Here is a 10,622-nt window from a genome sequence, read left to right as displayed (position 1 = left end):
TAAAATCTTTTATGTTTGAGATGGGCTTTCTCTGTTGACAATGGGCTGGGTTTGGCCTACTCATTAGGTGTGGTTACTCTTGGCTTGTGGTAAATCCTGATTGGAATACAATATAATACATTTCCTGGTAAATGTATAAGCATATATGGATGTTGGTTGTTCTCCTCCCTACCACTAATAGACCGAAGAAGCAGCAGTTTGAAGCAATTCAGACATGCTCAGCATCTGGCCCTCATAAAAGATCTCAGGTGAGTCATGATTCTGCACCAACAGAGAGCTGAGGAGAGAATTGTAAACCACCCATTCTATTATTTCCCTCCCATTCTCCCTAACTGGATTGCCTTATGATGGTCAGTATGATTTGTGTGTAGAGGGATGGGCATGACACGATTTTGGGGGAGGGGAGCAAGGAGATTAGTAGGACCTAAGACAACTATACATTTAAAGCCAAATGGAACAGTTTGGGTGAGAGGAAGTTGTTTTTGCTTTTGAGGAGATAAAAGCAAAACAAAAGTTGTGGGAAAACCTTGGCATACTTGTTTCTACGGGCTGCTTGATCTGCTGACACCTCAACTTGCTCATCTGATGAGTGGAACCTGTAATGGCCACCCTGTATATAGAGGAGGGAGAGCTCTTGCATGAGAGCACTGGTAGGTGCCAGTTCTGTAGTAGGTTCCCTAAATATATCATCTTTTTTTCCTCCAGTCCTGGAGCTTGAACTTGGGGCCTGAGCACTGTCCTTGGGCTTTCTCAAGTCTCTACCACTTAAGCCACAGCACCACTTCTGGCTTTTTCTATGTATGTGGTATGGAAAATCAAACTCAGGTCTTCTGGCATGCTAGGCAAGTACTCTACCACTAGGCCAAACTCCCTGCCCCCTAAATATGTCACCTTATTCAGTGCCCTGAGGGAGATGGATTGAGCTTTTCTCCAGCTGAAGGACTTCAGTCTTGGAGGTTGAGTGGCTTTTCTGAGGACACAAAGCCTGTCAGAACTCAAACACGTGTATGTCTGGTTCCAAACCTTGTGTTCTCCCCATCACTAGATGCAGACCTGATGACGTAGGTCCCATGTGGTGACTCCTCGGCAGGGAGTAGACCTTCCTGCTCCAAGGCTGAGACACCCCTGTGTCCTTAGCCGCATAAAAGGCTCAGCCAAGCCCAGTCTGTTTCTTCAAGCCCTCCTCTCTGCTGTGGCATCAGGCGAGTTGTTAATCTGATAAACAGCTTCCTGTTAATGTGGGAGGGTGAGCTAAATCGTTGCTGTATTGCCCTGCCTGGTAGCTGGTGGCAGGTGGTCGATCTGGTGACTTTGCCCACAGAAGCACTCTAGGTCTGTGACATAAAAGACTGAGGGCTTTGGGATCAGCTTTGGGTGGGAGGAATGACTGTTTCTTGTTAGCAGTGTGGCCTTGTTATATGACTTCCGGTTTCTGCATCTGTAAAATGTAAGTAACAATGCTTACTGTGAAGGGTGAATGCTTTGAACATTAAATGAGATAATACAGGAAATGTATCCAGCTCTGTAATTCACAATGAAGTAAAAACATTGTTGTTTCCTTGGGGGGTGTGGTCATCTTTGAGGGGAGTTGTTTAAATATAGTCTTTTTTTTTTTTTATTTTTTTGATCCTATCCCCAAATTCACATCCTGGCCAATCATTTGGTAGGTATACACATCAAGACATTCACAGCATTCATTGCTGTTGACTGTATGTTTGAGACAGCAGAGGGCTAATGGTTGAAGTGGAGCCCCTGCAGACAGTAGTGTTACAGTCCAGGGAAGGCCTCACAATGTAAACAGTTTAATTTTAGATAAGAATGGGGTTATATGATTTTTATTTTTTAATTTTTTTGCCAGTCCTGGGCCTTGAGCTCAGGTCTTGAGCACTGTCCTTGGACTTTCTTAAAGCAAGAACTCTACCACTTAAGCCACAGCACCACTTCTGGCTTTTTTCTATGTATATGGTACTAAGGAATCGAACCTGGGTCTTCGTGCATGCGAGGCAAGCACTCTACCACTAGGCCAAACTCCCGTTTATATTAGAAAGACATAACTTTTGGGGAGAAATAGCACACTTCTAAAGAAATCACCAAGGAAATTAAAATATTTTGAATTGCTTGGAGACAAAATAGAAGGCTTCAAAACAGCCAGGAAAACTTATAGCTCATCTTAGGAAAGCAGAAAACTCTGAATTGTTTGAATTTCCATTCTAAAAAGTGAGGAGAAGAGGAATCATTTTTCTTAGAAATAAAGGAAGAAAATAATAAAGATTGAGTAGACATGGATTTACCAGATATATAGAAAATATCCTTTTATTAAAACTGGAACATATCATTCAGCATAACTTGACTCCATAGCTTGAGGCCATGTTCCTTATATTTGACTCAATTTTATTTCCTTAAGAAAAAATATGTTAACATCTAGATGAGTGACCAAGAAAAGCACTTGTTTTCCCTCCCTTTGTGCTGGGGATTGAACTCAGAGCCTTGCATATGCCTAGGCAAGTATACTAACCATTTGAGCCACAGTGCAATCCAAAGTATTAGGGAGTATGTTCAGTCTAGAGTGGTGAGAACCCTTATTTTGTAGACATGTTTCTATCACCAATATATTACCAGTGCTGGCTTCCTTGTTGCATTACTTTCCACACAAAGAAGTTTCAAGTCTTTAATCAGGGAGATTACAGTTGTGGTAGGTGTGTTTGCTGGTAGTGTTGAATAGATCCTTAGAGCAGAGGTTAGAAAGGTCTTCAGGAATAGCTTTCTATCTTGCTTACTAGGCACTCTTCTCTTTCCTGGAAGTTTCCCATCAAGTAAATGAGTTGTTTTCCCAAACAGTGGGAGGCCCAGGCCTGCTTATCCTCATCCTGTCTTCTCTCAACCCAGAGTGAAAGCTAAGAATCTCAACACAGAAACCCCTTTGGGCCTTAAACCAGAGTACTCGGACTCAAACCAGCACCTATCTCTGGAAGCACACTTCATGTGGAAATGACCCTTGTCTTGTAAGGCAGCAGAGTTAAAATAGGAAGGATTCTGTTTATCTCTCCCAAGACAAGGTGTGCCCAAATTCCAGTTCCCTCCCCTTTTTCTTTTGTGCCAGTCCTGAGGTTTGAACTCAGGCCCTGGGCACTCTCCCTGAGCTTTTGTGCTCAAGGTTAATGCTCTACCACTTTGAGCCACAGCACCATTTCTGGCTTTTGTTACTTAATTGGAGATTAGTTGGTACTTAATTGGAGTCTCGTAGACTTTTCTACCACGATCCTCAGATGTCAGCCTCTTGAGTAGCTAGGATACAGGTGAGCCACTGATCCTTGGTTGGAGCCCTGTTTTGAGCTAGTTTTTTTTTCCCCCTCCTTTTTATCTCCCAGTCTCCCTTCTCTTCATTGCTTTTCTTATCGCCAGTCATAGGGCTTGAACTCGGGATTTAGGCACTGTCCCTGAGATTCTTTTGCTCAAGGCTAGCATTTGGAAGTGGGGCTCTGGCTTAAGGGGTAGGTTGGTACCCTTGAGCTAAGAGCTCAGGCCCAGAGATCAAGTTCCACAAATGACAAAAAAGGCAGGGGGGGGGGGGAGTTTGGCCTAGTGGTAGAGTGCTTGTCTAAAATTCATAAAGACCCGGGTTCGATTCCTCGGTACCACATATATAGAAAAAGCCAGAGGTGGTTCTGTGGCTCAAGTGGTAGAGCTAGCCTTGAGAAAACCCAAGGACAGTGCTCAGGCCCTGAGCCCAAGCCAAGGACTGGCCCCTCCAAAAAAAAAAAAAAGGAAGAAAGAAAGGCTAGCACTCTACCACTTGAGTCACAGCATCACTTCTGGCCTTTTCTATTTTAAGGAATCGAACCCAGGGCTTCATGCATGCTAGGCAAGCACTTTACCACTATACCACAGTCCCAGCCCCTTTGTTTTCTTTTTAAAACAGAAAACTATAATAATGGGATTTTGTGTGATTTTTTTTTCTTATACATGTATCTGTTTCATAATGTTTAAACATCTGTATCCTCAAATACCATTATTTTATGCTACACACATTCAAAATAATTTTTTAGCTCCTTGAGATATACAGTGCATCACTACTGCTAACTACACTTAGCATTATCAAAACTTCTGTCTCACTATGAATTAGTACCTGATTGACTTGTCCATATCCCTCTTTCTTCCCAGCCTCTGATGACCACCTTCTTCTGTCTTCTGTGAGTTAACTTTTCTTTTTTGGCCAGTGGTGGGGACTGAATTTAGGTACTGAGCACTGTCTTTGGGCTTTGCCACTTGAACCATAGCACCACTTCCAGCTTTTCTATTATGTGGTACTGAGGAAATTGAACGTGGGTCTTTATGCATGCTAGGCAAGCACTCTACCACCAGGCCAAATTCCAGCCCATGTGAGTTAACTTTTAAATATTCCACTTATGAGTTTGATCATTCAGTACTTGTTCTTTATGTACCTGGCTTGCTTCATCTAATACCATCTATAGTTGAATCTACATCATCATAAATGACAGGATTTAAAAAAAATTCCATTTGTGTGTGTGCGTATATGTGTGTATGTGAATATGTGTATGTGTGTGTGTACTACCTTTACCCATTCATCAGTTAACCGACACTGTTGCTTCCTTTCTTCAGTGTTGTGAATGGGCTACAGTTCTCATGGAAGTGCAGATGTTTCACTACCAATCTTACTTCCTTTGGATGTATAATTAAAGGGTGTGTCGGTAGTTGTATTTGTGTATTTTTCAGATAGGTTCCCCCTTTTTAGCCCAAGCTGGCCTTGAATCCTCAATCTTCCTCTCAGTTTCCTTAGTAAACTAGAATTAGGTGTGAGCTGCCAGGGCCCAGCCATCTTTTGGCTTTTTTTTTTTTTTTAAATTGTCAGGGTTACATATAGAGGGCTTACAGTTACATTCGCCAGGTAGTAGGTGCATTACTTCTCACACATTGATACTGCTTCTCATGTTTTTGTCCCCATTTCCCTCCCCCAACCCTTCCCACTCATCTTGTTTTTCCTTCTTCCCTATTTCAAATAAACAGATATACAATATACCAGGTAACAAAGTTAGATATAGTAACAGTATGAGATTAACCAAAAGGGCAAAAAAGAGAGAAATAACATAGTACATTAAGAACAACAATCACACAAGATAAAGCTGTTATTTCCATATCCTAGAGTTCCTTTCATTAAGTCTCATCCTATATGACCTTATGTACCTAGGTTTTTAGCTATTGTGATCTTCTGCTAGGAAAGTCCTAGATGTGTATTACTACAAGTGAAGGAAACCATTGAGCTTATGTTCTTTGGGTCTGGCTTACTTCACTTAATATGATTTTTTCCAGGTCTTTCCATTTCCTTATGAATGGGGTGATGTCATTCTTTCTGATTGCAGCATAGAATTCCTTTGGCTTTCTGATAATGATCATTTTTATCGAATTGAGGTTGTATCTCATTTTGTTTTTGGTTTACATTTCCTTGATTATAAGTGATGTTAAGCAGCCTTTCATATATGTGAACATGTATATTCATGTATATACATACACATGAGTGTGTATGTGTATATATATATTTTTTTTTAATTAATTTATTTTTGCCAGTTCTGGGGCCTGACCTCAGGGCCTGAGCACTGTCCTTGGGCTTTCTCAGCTAGAGCTCTACCACTTGAGCCACAGCACCACTTCTGGCTTTTTCTATGTATGTGGTACCAAGGAATCAAACCTGCGTCTTCGTGTCTGCTAGGCAAGCATTCTACCACTAGGGCAAACTCCCAGCCCCAGTTTTTCATTTATATGTCTTCTGTTGAAATATTTAGATCGATTTTTAAATTGGGTTAGCATTGAAATTGTTATTGAATTTTGGAATTCCTATTTTGGATATCTACCTCCTTTCAGGGGTAGTTTGTGACTTTTTTTGTCCTATTCTGTAGGTTGTCTCTTCACTTGTGATTGTTTCCTTTGTGTGTCTTGTTTATTCTTTCTTGCTTAGTAGGACAAGTTATAGATAAGGTGTTTTGAGAAATGGGTTCTAGCATTGTTCTGCTAAAACTAGCTGACCACTTTTTCTCTCCTTATGACTATAATGTATGGGGCTCTCTAAAATTCAGTAAATTCCCCCCCCCCAAAGATGGCAATTGTTAATGGGACAGTGAGAGAAAGCTATGAAAGGAATAAGGATGTAGGAGCAAGCAAACAGATATCAGTCATTTTTTTCCCTCTGAAAAGTCATACACATTATGACATGATATTATATGAATTATCTTGTGTTCACTTTATAGTGCCTGAAGCAGACATGCCTTGGCTATAGGGCCTAGGCATTCCTGTAGGGCTGGACTTTTTCTGCTCAATACAGGCTTCCACTGTTGCAAGGCATAATTTCATTGTTGTTTTGTGTCTGTCACAGTTTCTGTGAGTTAGAAAATAACTAGCTTCCACTTTAATTATGCAAAGTAGAGCTAGGTGACTGAGAACTTGGTTTTAGTCTGCAAGACATGGGTTTTTGCAAGTCCTAAGGGAGTACGGAATTTCCTTGAAGATGTTGTAAGGTGGCTTTAAGTCATGCACTCTTCTCTTTTGTTTAGGTTATGAGTGCAGAGGTTCTAGGAAGCAAGATGAAAACTAGCACCCCTTGGAGTGGGTTTTCTTACAGGCCTCAAGTGAGGGCACGTGGTTCAGAAGGAAGAGCTCTGGTACCACTTTCACTAGACATTCTATTCCCAGTTCCTTCACAGGTAATGTTTTCCAGAATGTTAATTATTATTTGGCTTTACCCAAGAGAACAAGCAGACACCCGACAATTTAAAGAAGCTCGAAAGCCATGGAGATTTTTCACAAGCTTTGTGTGTATATGTGTTGGTCTTAGTACTTGAACTCAGGGCCTGGGTGCTCTGAGCTTTTTTGTTCAAAGCTGGTGCTGTACTACTTGAGCCACAGCTCTGCTTCCATAAGTCTCACAAACATTCCTGTTCCGTCTGGTTTTGATCTCAGTAGCTAGGATTACAGATATGAGCCTGGCTACAAGTTTTTCTTTGTTAGTTTCATTTGGAAAGGTTGCTTTCTGCAAATCATATTATTTAAAGGCCTTATTATTTAAGGGTCTACTTTGTATTACTAAGTATATTTGCATTTTGGAGTTTTTATCATGATCTGAGCAGCATTAAAAAAAAAGGTTGCTTTCTGGGGGAAACAATGAATTTGGTTAGGGGATTACTTCAGGATTGTCGCAAGGCATCTCTCAGCAGTCCCTGCCTCTGTCTTCATCTTTCACAGCTAGCATGGACGTCGTTGATTTTTTTTTTTTTCTACCAGGGGAAGATGAGGCTATTGAAGATTTTCCAGATTGAAATAAAAATGGTGTCACTTTGCTTAGGTGTATGCAAATACTTAAAGTTGATTCTGTTCCCTAATGAAAAGTCAACTGGCTATTGTGTATCACAAGACACTAGTCATGTTGAAGAGATTCTACTAAGTAGGTTGAACCTAGGAGGGATTTTTCTTTTTCTCCTGAAGCAAAGCCCCTAAATCTTTGTGTGCGTGCGTGCGTGTGTGTGTATGTATGTACGCGTGTATGCTTACGTATGCTGGTTGTTGTGCATGTTATCCAAATATTCTCACTGAGCTACGTCCCCAGTCATGGTCTTCTTATGTAGCTCAAACTGGCCTTGAACTCAGAATCCTCCTGTCTGGGGGATAGGTAGGGTTGAGAGAGATGGGAGAGAAGAAAGAGGTGACACTGAAAGATGCATTATAACTCATAAACTGACACGTTGAGTTGAAACCTCTCTGTGAAAGTACTTAAAAGAAGCCTCCTGGCTCCACCTCTAAGTGCCGGGATTACAGATAAAAACCACCATGCCTGGTTTCTAGTAAAGGTAAGGTTTGAAGATCTTATGAAAATAGAAATAGTCGAAGGGCCTGATTTAAGAGAAAATAATTATTTTGAGTGTTCACACACATGGACTAGTTCCTGGAGTTTGTAAATAGAAAGTGAAACTCTTTACTATAGTAGTAAAGTCTTCCCTGGAACCCAGCATCTTTCCTGAAAGAGCAATAGCATTTTCACAAAGCATTTCTTCCCCATTCTTTGAAATTTGAACTTTACAAGAAAACTTGGAGATTGTGTTTTATTGAAGGTGATACTGCTTTAGTAAAGAATGCCACCTGGGGCCGGGAGTGTGGCCTAGTGGTAGAGTGCTTGCCTAGCATGCAGGAAGGCCCGGGTTTGAGTCTTGGTATCATATACATAGAAAAAGCTAGAAGTGGTGCTGTGGCCCAAGTGGTAGAGTACTAGCCTTAAGTAAGCCCATGGACAGTGGTTAGGCCCTGAGTTTAATCCCCAGGACTGGCAAAAAAAAAAAAAATGCCACTTGGGGATCTAGTTCTGTCAGCAGAAGGCCCTGGGGAACTAGCTGTCAAATTTCACCAAGGGTGAGGGCACAGGGCAGAGGTTACATCGATAGTTCTGTGAGCTTGGGCAAGCTGGAGCTCAGTGTTATCACGCTTCTGGAAAAAGTACAGGAATAGAGAAGGTAGGTAGGAGAAAAGGATCACAAAAATTATCTTTGAGCTTTTGTGTGTGTGCCAATGCAATGGCTAGTCTTTACTGGACAGAAGAAACATTATGGCATTCTGCCAGCCCCAGGGCTTGAACTCAGGGCCTGGGCACTGTCCCTGAGATTCTATTGATTACTTGAGCCACAGCATCATTTTATCTTTTTCTGTTTATGTGGTATTGATGAATGAAACCCAGGGCTTCCAGCTTTCTACCACCAAGCCACATTCCTTGCCACTTTACCACGTTCTAAGAACATTAGTATGGGATTCAGTTGGCAGTCTAGTGTGACACCAACTTGGGCATCACTGAGTTTGGGTTCTGCCAGAATCAGATGATAGTATAGTTGTCTTCTCCACAGATGCAGCCTTTTGTCTGCTTATTGCTGACAGATGGGGCAAAGTTAGGTTCTTCCTTGGTGTCCGAAGCTGCTTTGGGGGCCAGCATGTTAGGGTTGAGCCCCTTTTGTGTGGCCATCATGATTTCCCTTTCCAGTCCAGTAGTCTGCTCCTCATTAGGAACACCACTTCCAGATGCCACGGAGCATACCACAGCTGGCCCCACTGGGACTGTGGGCCCTCAATGCCTGTGTGGCCACTGCTGCAGCTCTGTGAAGTCTTGCCTAGTTTTTTCATTTGTAGTTTGAGTCATTTTCATTCCCATCTGGTGGGAAACACTTCTGCCTAAAGAGTTCTAGTCCTAACAGGGGCTCTGACCCTAGCAGGCTCCATCTCATGATGTTTGATAGTATTCTGAGCACTTTCTGTGATTTTAAGAGATTATATCCCTGATCTTTTCTGCGTGTGTGTTTTTCCAGTGGTGCTATCTGGGCTGTCCCTTCCCTTCTTGTCCTGATTTTCTGTTGATAATCCTAACCCCCCGGCCTATACTTACAGGCCTTATTAGTCCCCTCTTCCCTTAGACTACCATAACAAACCTCACACCTTTTTGGATGGTGTGGCCATACAGTTTTATCACTGACATGGTTCTGTAGTTGTGATCCCATCCTACAGGCAGGCTCAAGATTTTGAGAACAGTGGTAGTCTTTATTGTTGTTCCATCTCCAATGTCCAACCAGTGAACTGTTTTCTTCTTTTACAGTATTGAGATTGAACTTAAGAGCCTGGTGCTTTCTGGCCCTTTCTTGTTCTGCTTATTTCCAAATAGAATGGTTCCATCATTGGGGATGTCAGCGCACACTGCGATCAGTCCTTGTAGATGGGATAGGAAATGTGCAGCACTGTGCCCAACCTTGAGTTGAGATGGAGTCTTCCAAACTTTTATGTCTGGACTGATCTCTGCCTCTCAATCACAGGCTTAAAACACTGGCTCTCACTTTAGCTTTTGTTCTCCCACGCCCCACTATATTTTTATTTAGGTTTATGGGAAGTTGGGCAAGATAGTAGTTTCTACATAACTTCCGCACCTATTTTCCCATTTCTAGGGCATATCTGCCAAAATTAAGAAGATGCATTAGTTTCTGAGTATTGACACATTTGAGATTTGACATCTTTTTATGAATATCCAATCCTGAGCAGGATCCACATTACACTTAACGCAATCACCTTCAGTTCTCCCTTGTTTTTTAATGATCTTGATAGTCTTAAAGAATGGAGGTAGGAGTGTGGCTCAGGTGGGTAGAGCACCAGCTTGGGTGCAAAAGCCAAGTGAGAGTATGAAGCTCTGAGTGTGTTCAAGCCCTACTACCGGCCCTAAAAAGAGAAATGGAGTGGAAGTGGCCAGGTGCCTTGTACCAATGTCCATCATGTTTGGGTCTCATTAGGCTCTGGGTTGGAGGGCTCCATAAGGATAAAATGTACTTGTAGCCACACAGCAGGGGTTGGTTACAGGATATACACACTTTCACATGGTAAAGATGTTTTTACTTTAGTCTCTGAAAATAAGTCACTACATTTAAAGTTGCAGCAAAAGATGGGCTAAGCCCCACTTCCAATTCTTTTTTTAAAAGATGGGGAGATATTTTTTCCATCAACCATTGTGTTCAAGAACTTGTAGGAAGATGTATTTATACACAATGGAATTCTATGCTGCCATCAGAAAGAACAGCACCGCCCCATTTGTAAGGAAA

The sequence above is a fragment of the Megascapheus bottae genome, chromosome 6 (genome assembly GCF_031878675.1).
Source record: "Megascapheus bottae isolate mThoBot1 chromosome 6, mThoBot2.hap1, whole genome shotgun sequence".
In the NCBI taxonomy this organism is placed as follows: domain Eukaryota; kingdom Metazoa; phylum Chordata; class Mammalia; order Rodentia; family Geomyidae; genus Megascapheus; species Megascapheus bottae.
The sequence above is the reverse complement of the archived record's forward strand: the minus strand, read 5'-3'. Positions refer to the sequence as shown.